We start from the raw sequence: 14,645 nt of genomic DNA, 5'->3' as shown, positions 1-14,645 counted from the left end.
TACTTCGTAGAGCCACCTTTTGCAGCAATTACAGCTGCAAGTCTCTTGGGGTATGTATCTACAAGCTTGGCACATCTAGCCACTGGGATTTTTGTCCATTCTTCAAGGCAAAACTGCTCCAGCTCCTTCAAGTCGGATGGGTTCCGCTGGTGTACAGCAATCTTTAAGTCATACCACAGATTCTCAATTGGATTGAGGTCTGGGCTTTGACTAGGCCATTCCAAGACATTTAAATGTTTCCCCTTAACCCACTCGACTGTTGCTTTAGCAGTATGCTTAGGGTCATTGTCCTGCTGGAAGGTGAACCTCCGTCCCAGTCTCAAATCTCTAGAAGACTGAAACAGGTTTCCCTCAAGAATTTCCCGGTATTTAGCGGCATCCATCATTCCTTCAATTCTGACCAGTTTCCCAGTCCCTGCCGATGAAAAACATCCCCACAGCATGATGCTGCCACCACCATGCTTCACAGTAGGGATGGTGTTCTCGGGGTGATGAGAGGTGTTGGGTTTGCGCCAGACATAGTGTTTTCCTTGATGGCCAAAAAGCTCAATTTTAGTCTCATCTGACCATAGTACCTTCTTCCATATGTTTGGGGAATCTCTCACATGCCTTTTGGCGAACACCAAACGTGTTTGCTTATTTTTTTCTTTAAGCAATGGCTTTTTTTCTGGCCACTCTTCCGTAAAGCCCAGCTCTGTGGAGTGTACAGCTTAAAGTGGTCCTATGGACAGATACTCCAATTTCCGCTGTGGAGCTTTGTAGCTCCTTCAGGGTTATCGTTGGTCTCTTTGTTGCCTCTCTGATTAATGCCCTCCTTGCCTGGTCCTTGAGTTTTGGTGGGCGGCCCTCTCTTGCTAGGTTTGTTGTGGTGCCATATTCTTTCCATTTTTTAATAATGGGTTTAATGGTGCTCCATGGGATGTTCAAAGTTTTGGATATTTTTTTTATAACCCAACCCTGATCTGTACTTCTCCACAACTTTGTCCCTGACCTGTTTGGAGAGCTCCTTGGTCTTCATGGTGCCGCTTGCTTGGTGGTGCCCCTTGCTTAGTGGTGTTGCAGACACTGGGGCCTTTCAGAACAGGTGTATATATACTGAGATCATGAGACAGATCATGTGACACTTAGACTGCACACAGGTGGACTTTATTTAACAAATTATGTGACTTCTGAAGGTAATTGGTTGCACCAGATCTTATTTAGAGGCTTAATAGCAAAGGGGGTGAATACATATGCACGCACCACTTTTCCGTTATTTATTTTTTAGAATTTTTTTAAACAAGTAAGTTTTTTCATTTTACTTCACCAATTTGGACTATTTTGTGTATGTCCATTACATGAAATCCAAATAAAAATCCATTTTAATTCCAGGTTGTAAGGCAACAAAATAGGAAAAATGCCAAGGGGGGTCAATAATTTCGCAAGCCACTGTGTATATAAATATATATATATATATATATACACACACACACACACACATATTTGCTATATGGCCTTAACTATATGACTAAATACTGATTAAAAAATAAATAAAAAAACTAACTGCTGCTGATGTTGGCTCGTACAGCTTTATGCAACCAGCACAGCAAAGCACTTTTTTTTTTTTTTTTTTTTAAATAAGGAATCAAGATTTCAATTAAATTGAAACAAAACTGAAACTTTGAGGGGGGGGGGGGGGGGGGGGGGGGGGTTGTACTGTGTTCTTCAGTGAATAGGACATAGCCAGAGTACTGGATGCAGCATGCCACAAATATGTACTTGTGACAGGCTGGCGAGTGGATAGAGGCCCAGAGACAGACTGCAGTTCAAAAAATATATACTTTTATTATAAAATAACACAAAATAAAAGTGCACAAGGGCAAAATAAAAGATATTTAAACACAAATATAACAAAAAACAAAACTTACAAAAATAAAGATTTCCAGGCTGGGCAATGCCTTCACTGGATTTAGAAAGTTCACCAAACCAACAACCACAAACACCAACCTACTTCCTCAGCTCCCTCCTCCTAAATGGGAAGCAGAGGCCTCCTTTTATGTCAGATGGCTGGGTGCTGATTGATCGTTAATTAAGCTAATCAACTAATCAACCCCAGCCACCTGAACATTATAAACCCAGGCAGGTACGGGAATTTAACCCCATCCCTGCCAATTTCTAAAGGGCAGAGCTTTGGTCTGCCACAGTACTGTACTTGTAATTCTACTTTAATCACAATCTCATTGCTATTATTATTATTATTATTATTATTATTATTATTATTATTATTATTTAGTGCTAGTAGTGACAAATACTGTAATAATAAAGAAAATGAACAAAGAATAAAACAGTACTAATGTTATTAATAGTTTAGCGAATGCCTTTATCCAAGGTGATTTCCTTAACTTACTCCAGCAGCTTACATTGTTAGTTTTGGATTGTCCTTTTACTATAGCCAACAAAAGGCTTTGGACCCAAATAGGGTTTTTGTAGCGAGGGTGTACTGTATTAAGTATTTGACTTATGTGTTTAATAAACGACACTTGCACATTTTTATATATAATGTGTGCACATTTGTTATTGCATTTTTGTTATTTTTCACCACCCATAGTGTTCAACATTTAACAGAGGGTGTAAAGAAGTTTGGATCAAAATCCAATATCATCCTTGCTCAAATAGTGTCAGAGTAACAGTCCACTCTGGAGTACAATAGTACAAACGTACAATAGTACAGAACCCCCTCCCCTCCACCCATCCGGATGGGCGGATCAGTTATGTGTTTTATCACTGTATTGATATGATGACAGCGGTAGTGTGTTTACATATACAGTTATATGTGTCCTTCACTGCTCCAAAGGCATGTCGGCATCCAACGTGTACCATCAAAGTATGGAAATGAAGATTGAGAGAAGGATGAAGAGGGGAGGGGGGTTCTGCCTGTTATCTTTGCTGTTTGTTGTCACACCTCTGTAAATTAATTGTATAAATACGTCATACACCAATCTTGTGGCCCATTGCTTTATTTGGCTATTCCATAGGTTGCTGTGCATTAGGGGTGAGGGGTGGGCAGCTGTAATTCGGAGAGCCAAACACCAACTGTTGCTGTGAAAGGCATGCTAACGTTTTCCAAAAGTCAGACCGGTGATACGGTCAACCAATCAAAAATCTGTATTTTCTCTTCAGCAGTCCAATCATAAGTTAGCTGAGGCGGGACAAACAGTTCTGTTAACTGTAATTTCTGACTGTTTTTATGCAGCTGCCCAGTCTGCTGACTGCCGATGTTGCTAATTGTACAGAGACTGTTCATTTATTGAGAAATCATAGTAGGCTACAATTAACATTTTTAGGAGCGTATTTAGAATTAATTATTATTATTATTACAAAAAAAAATGGCATAACGAAAAAAATCCATTCCAGCGACACTCAAAACCTTACAAACTGGGCTTAACCATGATGTTCAAATGGGTGAGTAGAATGAATAAAATAACACATTTCTGTGCATTGTGTATATAAAAACGCTTGATTGATGTTTACTTTGCAGGTGAATGACCTTGTTACATTTACAAATCAGAGAGTGTGCTACCACAGTAGATTTTGTCATGGCATGACATATATAAAAAAAATCATCCAGAAAAAAAGACAGTATCCAAAGCCTTTTTTTAAATTTTTACTTAAAAAACATACAGCTATGTCGGATCAGCTGGCCTTTAAAGAAACCTATATAGTATTTCCTTGTGAAATAATACTGTCTGTGTTCAATAAAACAGTGGCGTTATCAGTTCATTAATTTGAAAACTCTGTGCCTAGCTATGGAGCCAATTGTGTATTTGAATGGTCCGTATGTATGTGTGCACGATATATGGTGTGGTCTCGTCTGTTGTCATATTGGTACATACTGTGGTGACACCAATGATAGCAGCTTGTTGGGGTAATGCCATTACTAGTGGTGACTGTCCATCATTCTGGATTCTCGCTTGGCTGATGTGTGCAGTTGCTATATTGGTAGTGAATGCGCAGACGGTTTTGTGAGGCACAAACAGATTTGCGAATTGCTCAAAAAATCTGCAATATTCTAATGTCGTGCAACTGCTTTGTGCCATTTTGGAATATCTCTCATTTTGTTCCAAAGCACTATTTTTTTGCGAGGCACAAATTAAGCGAAGGGATTGCGTAATTGGGCCCATAGTGCTCTGCGGCTGCCCACCTATATGGATAACTATCAAAAAACTAGTAGAAACTAACTAAAACACAAGTTTGGTATAAACAAATGGAAATCTTTAAAAAGTATGGAATTTCGATGTTGAAAAAGTATATATATAAGAACATAAGAAAGTTTACAAACGAGAGGAGGCCATTCGGCCTATCTTGCTCATTTGGTTGTTAGTAACTTATTGATCCCAAAATCTCATGAAGCAGCTTCTTGAAGGATCCCAGGGTGTCAGCTTCAACAAAATTACTGGGGAGTTGGTTCCAGACCCTCACAATTCTCTGTGTAAAAAAGTGCCTCCTATTTTCTGTTCTGAATGGATGTTTGTCTAATCTCCATTAATGACCCCTGGTCCTTGTTTCTTTTTTCAGGTTGAAAAAGTCCATTGGGTTGACATTGTCAATGCCTTTTAGAATTCTGAATGCTTGAATTAAGTTGCCACGTAATCTTCTTTGTCAAGACTGAATAGATTAAATTCTTTTAGCCTGTCTGCATATGACATGCTTTTTAAACCTGGAATAATTCTGGTGCTGCTCTTTGCACTCTTTCTAGAACAGCAATATCCTTTTTGTAGCGAGGTGACCAGAACTGAACACAATATTAAAGATGATGTCTTACTAATGCAACGTACAGTTTTAACATTACTTCCCTTGATTTAAATTCAATACTTTTTACAATGTATCCAAGCATCTTGTTGGCCTTTTTTATAACTTCCCCACACTGTCTAAATGAAGACATTTCGGAGTCAACAAAAACTCCTAGGTCTTTTTCATAGATTCCTTCTCCAATTTCAGAATCTCCCATATGATATTAATAATGCACATTTTTATTTCCTGTGTGCAGTACCTTACACTTTTCTCTGTTAAATGTCATTTGCCATGTGTCTACCTAGTTCTGAATCTTGTCTAGATCATTCTGAATGACCTTTGCTGTGCAACAATGTTTGCCACTCCTCCTATTTTTGTGTCATCTGCAAATTTAACACATTTCCTTACTATACCAGAATCTAAATCATTAATGTAGACTAGGAATAGCAGAAGACCTAATACTGATCCCTGTGGTAATCCACTGGTTACGTCACTCCATTTTGAGGTTTCTCCTCTAATCAGAACTTTGTTTTCTACATGTTAACCACTCCCTAATCCATGTACATGCATTTCCTTGGCATGAGATACCCTGAGATAATGTACCTATATTGAGTACAGTGTACTTTGTACAAATCACAGTCCATAGGTCAATTATGGGCAACTTGACATTTTTTTGGACAACCAAATGTCGATGATGGACTGCCCGAAGGGCAAGTACCATTACCAAAATTTTGCGAGCCCTGGGTTCACATACTTTTTCACACATGGATATTGAATGTTGAATCATTTGTGGATAAATAAATGTTGAAAAAATATCATGTTTTTGTGTCATTGTTTAATCAGATTATCTTTTATTAGGACTTTGTGATTAAGATCTAACAACATTTTAGGTTTGAAATATGTGAAATATGTGAAAATTTTTTAGGTAGGCTGTGCACACTGAAGAAGGTGATGATGTAGGTAGGAGTCTGATATAACAAATATTCGCCATATACATACATATGAACACAAATGATATCAGTATTCTTTTTTCCAGTGTAGGGGTCTGTTGCCATGGTAACATTGAACATAAGTTCATATGTTGTGTGCAGAGTCTCATTATTATTACAGATGTCATTTCCTGCTGTTTGGGAGAGGGCCACGAAGTGAAGCTGAGCAAGATTATTTCTGTTATAATAAGAATTATAACCCTACAGAAGACATATCTAGAACTTATTATAAATCACAAAAACTAACATTCTACACAAGAACAACTATTACACAGTAAAAGGGCTATTTTTTAAATATGCTGCATGTTCTATGCACCAGATGACATTTATAAATAAGATACAATGTATTGGAATTTTGGCAAACCCTTAAAGTTGATTGGTTGATTTCTCATACGTGATTGTAACATCTCTATGATTTCCATTACATTAACTTAGGTGTTAAAATTTCATGCTGATATTGGAATCGGCTCTCCCCAAGATAAGCACCAACTAAGCCACAGCTTTTTTTACTGTAAACTAATGTGACCCACCTGCGTTTCCTTCCACTTGATGATATAGATATCCTTCTGCCTGGTGTTGATGGATGCTGAAGTATAATGCTGTCTCCATTGATCAGCCTATTTTGCTTCCCTGGTGCATCAGCACACACAATGGCTGAAATGCTGGCTTCAGGGATCAACCACAGTGCAGACTCCCTAGCGCTTCAGCATGATGAACTGCCTGGACTGAGCTGTGTAGGATACTTCTCCAGGGTCTTCAAGTGGGCACCTTCCATCCTTGGTGTTTTGTCAAGTAGCCCACAGCACCTTAAGAGGGCTTGACAGTGATTCTGGCATCCCAGCATCACCGCCTCTGCCCCCCACTCAGCTAAGCCCAGCTTACTTACCTTCATTTAAATCAACATTGCTATCTTTCTACTGTGCTTGAGATCCCCAGCCAGAATCTTTTCGTCTCAACCAGAGCCAGTTTCTGCTCTTCTCTGCTGCTTCAGGTGTGTTCTTCACTATGCATCGCAACTCTTCGACATTGAATCCGATGTGATACGTAACTGTAACATCTTTACTATAAGTGCAGAGTCTTTTAAGTTGACCAAATGTTTGAATCAATATCCCATATTCTGCATTCATTTGTATTGTTTGAAAGCACAGTGTCTCCCGATCAGGTTAAATTATACCTATTTAATACATTTTGTTTTTTCATCCTGGTTGTCTTCTCGTTCCATTATTGTAATACTGTTGTTTTTCTGTCACTCCTTAATATTGTATCAGCTGAATTTAGTAACAGTAATAATACAAAATAAAAATAATGAGATAACTGTACATCCCTGTGTGATAGGGTGCAAGCCCCTGTAAAAATGTATTATTTATTGTTGTTCCAATTAGGCAGGAATAGTGTTTATACTATCTCTGCCAAATATGCATGCAGACTGGCTGGGACTTAATTGATGAATTAGCAATCTAGCCCAGCCACGGGTGTATAATAGGAGCAGTCTCTCCAGTTGTGAGTTAGACGAACCTAGGACAAGGAGCCGGGGACAGCAGCCAAACAAAAAAGGGAATACAATTCTCCTTCATAATTTCCTGGACTGAAAGCAGGTAAATACCTCCAGAATACTCAGAGATGACTGTTTGCCAGATCCAGCATCTACAGCTGTGCCTGTTAACAAGCATACAACTTGTTTATTAACTTGCTTTGCCTGGGCTCTATGGTAAATAGATGTAAGATATTTAATGATGCAGTATCCTTTATTTGATGAACAGTTTTTTTATTATTATTTTGTAAATAAATACGCACAAGAGTGCTTAAACTGGCTCCTTTTGCCTCTGCCTGCTATTTTCACAGACGTTAGAGGCTGCATCACAACGTTGCCTGTTCACACCCTGTTTTTATCTTTTGGGATATTCTACCTCATTATGCTCTTTCCTTTTGTGAGGTGATGTAGTTTGATGTTCTATAAGTATTTTCTAGCAGGTGGTGTATCACCTTACTTGATAAGCAGCCCTCATGGCTGTACTAGGGTTACAGGACATGACCTCAACCCCACCACCACGTGACCCAGTACAGCACAACCCCACCATCGCGTGACCAACTACAGCGAAACTACACTACCGTGTGACCCAGTACAGCACAACCACACCTACGCCTGACCCAGTACAGCACAACCACACCACCACAACTCCGTCACCGCAGGACACCTTTATGCCTAGGACACACATGAGCAGTGCGGTACCGCTAGCGGGGAATGGCAAAATTAGATTGAACACACATTGACAAAAAACACATTGAGGAAAAGTGTCACAGCAGCAGAATTTTAGAACGGCAAGCTGCTCAAACGTTCTCCCGCAGCGGCAAATCTGGGCCCAGGCAATCAGGTCCATGGTGTGGGATATGTCATGTTTAATGAACTTGCATATCCATCAACATGGAGGAGCTACTGATAGCAGAAGTTTCTCAGCATCCCGAGCTATTTGATTATAAAAATAAAAATTTCAAGGACGTTGGTTATGGGTCTATTGAATGATCCAAAACAAATACTAACCGCCTGCCCCCCGCATTAATCCAACTACTTGACATCCTGTACAATTTGTCAGATATACATGTTAAGTAAATAACCAATTGCCAGCCGACTGATTATTGTGTATACAATTGCGAAGAATTTGAGCCCTTAATATATAAATATTAAACAAAGGGACACTGCGTCACAGGCATACAGTACCAAAATAAAGTCAAAACGAAGTGAAACGACATTCTGCTCCCCTCTCTAACAAAAATAGTTCCAGTGAAACAATACTATCTGCTCGGTTGGAAAATAAAACTTTAAAATAAATAAATAATAATAATAATAATAATAATAATAATAATAATAATAATAATAATAATAATAATAATAATAATAATAATAATGCATTGTGTTATTGCAGGAGAATTTGAGTCCCACTGAACATAAGAGCATTAGAAAATACATGAATGAGAGGAGACCATCTGGTTCCAAGTAAAGCTGTCTATTACCACAACCATGCAGTACCAACAACATGACTTGGTAACCTATTTCATACCCTCTCAATTCTATTTGTAAATGTGTCCTAACCTCTGTCCTATGTCTGTCTCTACTTAGAACAGAGGGTAGGAGATGATTCTTTACACAGTGAACAGCAGATTCCGCTTGTAAAGTAATTCACAGTAAAAAGCAATATACTCACTGAAAAATGATAAATGCAACAAAATGTAAATATCCCACAATAAATGTCATATAATATATCGCATGTCAATATATTCAAGGAGTTGTTTGAGAAAGTTTATCAACAGTTACATATAAACTAACCACTGTCAGAACTTACATCAACGAATGTATATTTGTACAAACAAAGGCAGGCTCCCTGCAGAAACATGTCTTTGAACGGCTGGAGGTGCATGAGGAATGAGTCACCAGCAGTCAAGCTCAGCAGGCTGCAGTGTTCATTTCATTGATGTTTCTTTACTAACACAGCCTTATGTGCCATCTATTTCATTAAAAAGCAGCCTGTTCAAAAGTAGTGAGTTTATAAATGATATACCGATAACAGGTACAAATACAAAGTGTTACTGTATGTGTAAATTACTGACATTGGATAGAAGCAAGAGAACAGATCACTCAGGTAACATCAACAGAGAAAGACTTGCAATGTTAACCTCCCTACATTACTACTTTTTTCAAAATTTCCCCCCGAATTTAACTGAATCCCAGCTATAGTAGAAGAGTCTATTTGGTATTGTAGTCAGAGTTATGGCCCCGTTCTAAATCAAACTGAGAATGTTTTAAAGACAGCATTTCTAACTTTACCAGTTTTCAAAAGCTATTTTGTTGACACTGACATAAACAATTTAAAATTCTTTTTTGGAAAAGCAGCTTCGCCAAATGCACAAAACTGAGGTAAAAATCCTTGTCACATACCTGCAGCTGGAGTTCTGGAATATCCTTTTGCAGTGTGTGTGTGTATGTGTCTGTGTGTCTGTGTTTAAATTCTACTGAAAATACATGCTTAACCCTGTCAGCATGTCCCTGTATCACACACACCCAACACTGTTTACAGTTTAGCACCTCTGGATAAAAAAAAAGAAAAGAAAAAGGAAACTGTAGTCCTTCTGAGTTTGTCTCACTGCCAGGCCTTTAAAAGAGTTGTTAAAAAAACAAGAGAAACCTCAAAACACCGGAAATCAGTGGAGCAGCAGTCCAAAACTACTTCTGCCTCAATTCACAGATGTTCATTATTCCCCCAGAAGCAATTCCCAGATCCCCAACACAGATTCCAAGTGAAGAAAAAATAGGGAAATGTCATTGGTTGCTATTAGATTCACATAAAAAAAAGGTTTCTTCAGTGAGGAATGTGTAGGCCCGGGTAAGCGTTTGTGGTAATTAGAAACAGTCACTTTTATGCTCTCCTTGTTAGGCTGACAAAGGTTGGGGGAAGGAAGAGGCTATTGGATTAGAAAAACACACAGTGTGCTACACAGTTACCCTCTTACCCCCTGGGGCACCCCTGAAGGCCTGCATGTATAAATCAGTCAGAAGGGAGGTTTGTTTCAGATGTTACAATACTTCACCTTGCTCATGTAGACTGCAGTACTAAACCTACACCACACTTTTGTGAAAAGTAAATACTTCTGAAAATGTATATGAAGTCGTAATCATGTCACTCTTGGAAGTATCTTCAAGTCATGACACTTGTTTATAATAGTAGAATTGTCCTATTGTAAAATGAATATCAACATTTACAATGCCGGACCAGCCTCCCTCACCCACTCCATCCACAATGAAAGAGCTAAATAATTCCATTCATTTTTCCACTGAAAGTAAACATATAGCTTACTGATTGAAGTTTGTATAAAACAGAGCTGTCCAATCTTTGACACTAATCTACATGTTGCTAGAAAATGTACAATAAAATCTGTTGCTTCTACATTGTTGGTTCAAATTTCAAGCGACACTATTCTAGCGTATGAACAAATTGTAGATATAATCTCAGAGAAGACAAGAGATTTCCTATTCAAATGTTTATTGCTGTTTTTTAGTGGCCACATAATGTTTCAGCATTTTTTTTTCAATATTATAAAATAAACATTATTCTTAAATATGTATATATAGGATTGTATTAGTAATATTTACCATTTTATTTTTGGCTTGAATGCTTTTCTATTTAATGTGTGCAAATAAACATGTAAATAAAACTGTAAATAGACAGATGTTGAAATGTGATTATTGTTATAGTTTTTGTGTTATATTATTTTTAACAGAATTTCTAATTATACTAGTTGATGATTTTTTTCTTCTACAAATCAGATATTGGGAACTGTGTAACAATATTTGAAAATTGTGTTTGCTGAACTGCAGTGTGAACTGCAATGTTCAAATGGCTTTAAACAAAAAGAAGGACTTGCTTAATAGTATTAGACTGTATCAAATCAAAGCCTTTATTTGAGAGAAAGTGACCACTGAAAACACAGCTTGGGAACTTAAGCTTAACATACCGTTGCAATTTAACACTTATTTACTTGCTTATACCACCTATAAAAAATTAAAAAAGCAATCAATAAGAAGAATCTCCCTCACAATATCCCACACTAGCTCTGCATTCATTTTCTCCACCAGCGAAGAAATTAGTCACATGAGTTTTTACAGCACTTTCATTGGCTGATTAATTCTGTGACGTAATGTTGCTTGTACAAAATCAACAGTCATTTGATACAGCTGCTTGCAGAAAAGTTGCCTGAAACTTGTAGTTTGCACATCACTTTCTACAAAAAAAGTAGTCCTTTCTACATTTTTCTAGCAACATTTAGAATAGTGTCCCCTTGGCTTAACAGTTTTTATTCGGACACTTCCGCTCTGCAAAGAGTCATCATGGGAAGCTAACTGGGCCGTATACAGTATGGCTCAGAAGCCGTCTGTTCCATAGCCCTGGTTTAAAACAACTGCTATTCACTACAGAACAAAGGAACACAGGTTACACTGTCATTAGCATTAAAGCAACTGCTATTCACTACAGAACAAAGGAACACAGGTTACACTGTCATTAGCATTAAAGCAACTGCTATTCACTACAGAACAAAGGAACCCAGTGCACATTGTCATTAGCATTAAAACAACTGCTATTCACTACAGAACAAAGGAACCCAGTTCACATTGTCATTATCATTAAAGCAACTGCTATTCACTACAGAACAAAGGAACACAGTTCACATTGTCATTAGCATTAAAACAACTGCTATTCACTACAGAACAAAGGAACACAGTTCACATTGTCATTAGCATTAAAACAACTGCTATTCACTACAGAACAAAGAAACACAGTTCACATTGTCATTAGCATTAAAACAACTGCTATTCACTACAGAACAAAGGAACACAGTTCACATTGTCATTATCATTAAAGCAACTGCTATTCACTACAGAACAAAGGAACACAGTTCACATTGTCATTAGCATTAAAACAACTGCTATTCACTACAGAACAAAGAAACACAGTTCACACTGTCATTAGCTATTCACTACAGAACTGTGGCAAAGTGGTTGATTGTGTGGTTGATTGTGTACAGGTGCAGGAGTGTTGCAGTGTGCAATAAACAAACAAGGAGAGTTATAATCCAGTTGGAAAGGTATTTTATTGTATCCAGGTCTGGTGACCAAATAATACGACTCCGGCAACACACAACAATGTATATTGCACTGCGCAAATAACAACGGGTTGCAATCCCAAATAATAAGCACAAATATCCGCTCCACAATAATACTAACATGGTCACCAGTCCTGGGTGCGTGCAGTGGTGCTCGTGGTGGGTGATACAGTTTATTAGTGACAATCGTGCAGTGCTGTTCCGGGTTAGTGCTGACCCTTGGCTACAGCTCTGGAATCGTGTTTAGCTGTCTAGTAATATATAACACAAGACAACACAGACAAACAAAACAAAACGCTCTCTAACGTTTTTATTTCTCACGGGGTCTCTCACAGTCCTTAGAGTTCAAATGCTTTAAAACCAAATGAAGGAAGAGATACAATACATCACTTCGACCCTGATTTATATCATCACTCATGACCCCTTGGTAAATGATTGTAGTCGCTCCTGTAATCCGCAACTAACACATATTTTCCCTTCCGGGTCAATGAGTTAGTGTTCCGAAGCTCCTTCTCTTTTCTACATGACCGACTACCTTTTAACCCTCAGAACGAAGTGTCAGGCCAAGTAGTCCAGGGTACTCTGTTCCCATTACTTAGTGCCCTCACAGGTCGGGAGGGAGATTTACCACCAAGAATCATTGTCTTTCTGTCACAAGAACAAAGAACACAATACACATTGTCATTACAATATGAAATTAAGTAGTGAACTTCCAGGACCTTTAAACATGACTTTCCTCCTGCCAATATCGACTCTTCTGTGTATTTACACAATAGATGGCCATTCCTATTACTGTCAATATACAACCAATAAATTATTTCACATTTTGTTTTATCTGAGGACTGAAACTAGGATAGCATTTTAATTAGGATGGCTTACAAAAAAAGTAAGAAAAACTATGATAACTGTGCAGGTTGTTAGTGTGAAAGACCTTTAATTCCAAGCAATTACTAAACATGCAGTAGGTCGTTGCCCTGTATATTGCTAACTATGTACATAAACTGCCTGGATGTAATGGTGGCCATTTTGAAAAGGCTTTTGAGCCAGGTCCCTCGTTGATTTTCTTACATATTCATCCCAGATAATGCCTTTTACATTAAATGTTTAATTGCATTATTTTAGTAGGAACAATCAATATTACAATTTGAAGAAATAACTAACAATGATTATTTTAAAAACATTATACCATATAGACAATGCATGTTTAATACAAACAGATCTAACTTCTAAAAGTGTTGACTACCATATTGTACATCTTGACACAGACAGACAGACACAGTACTTTGGGATGAAGCGCTGATGCGTGTATTTATTATACAGTATTAAATAAAACATTTAAACAAAATAAAACACTTTTACGACAGAGATCCAATGGTTCTTGATCTTAGATCTCCCTCCCAAACTGTGAGGGTGCTGTGTAAAGGGAACAGAGTACCCTGAACTAAAAAGTATGACAATTTATTCCCGTGGGTAGGTGGAAGTCAGCCAGCTAGAAAAGGGGCGGAGCTACGGTACCCCGAATTCAATGACCTGGACGGGAAACGGCGTGGCATCCGTGGATTGGAGAAGCGGATGCGCTTGTTAACCAAGGGGTCATGAGCGAGGGTATAAAATAGGGCCGTAGCAAAGTAATCTGCTCCTTTGTAAATGGTTGGAGTTAACCTAAAAGGAGTAAAAATATTGCTGAAAACAATAGACACTAGACACTGTGTGTCTGTTTTGTGTTTGTAAAGTGTCGGCTGTAACTGTTATTTGTCTTTTTAGCCTATCAGTAACATGATCCGAAGCTGGAGTACAAGCCAGCATTTACCCGGACATCACTTTGTACTGTAATTGCCATTACCACTTAATTTCACTCACTGTCTTGTGTTTGTTTGTTTCGTGTTTAGTGTGAGTGTGTGTAAAACCTGGACTTTTGGTTGCTGGTCAAACCCGGGGATTACAGTTATGAGTGATACGTGCCGCTGTATCACTCCAGCATTTAATATTTACAGGTGTATGCTTTAGGGCTCTGGACCTTTGTTATTATTATCAATAAATACACCATTCGCTATACACAGTGTATACACACCATTCACTATATACAGTGTAGACACACCATTCACTATACACAGTATATACACCATTCACTATACACAGTATATACACACCATTCGCTATATACAGTGTAGACACACCATTCATTATACATGTATCAGTACAGTAGAAGTACTGGTAACATAATATTGGTCATTG

General features: G+C 38.1%; 1 protein-coding gene across 1 annotated transcript in view; it reads right to left on the bottom strand.

The window, feature by feature from the left end:
- The window catches only part of frem1b (Fras1 related extracellular matrix 1b), a 133,129-nt gene extending 123,135 nt beyond the window's left edge, over nucleotides 1–9,994 (bottom strand). Inside the window, exon 1 of the mRNA XM_041217702.1 lies at nucleotides 9,691–9,994. The gene's annotated coding sequence lies outside the window, so the exon portion shown is untranslated. The remainder of the gene's footprint in view (nucleotides 1–9,690) is intronic.
- Between the last annotated feature and the right edge of the window lie 4,651 nt (nucleotides 9,995–14,645).

The sequence above is a fragment of the Polyodon spathula genome, chromosome 18 (assembly GCF_017654505.1).
Source record: "Polyodon spathula isolate WHYD16114869_AA chromosome 18, ASM1765450v1, whole genome shotgun sequence".
Classification (NCBI taxonomy): domain Eukaryota; kingdom Metazoa; phylum Chordata; class Actinopteri; order Acipenseriformes; family Polyodontidae; genus Polyodon; species Polyodon spathula.
Note: the sequence above shows the minus strand (reverse complement) of the source record. Positions and strands in the feature narration are given on the sequence as shown.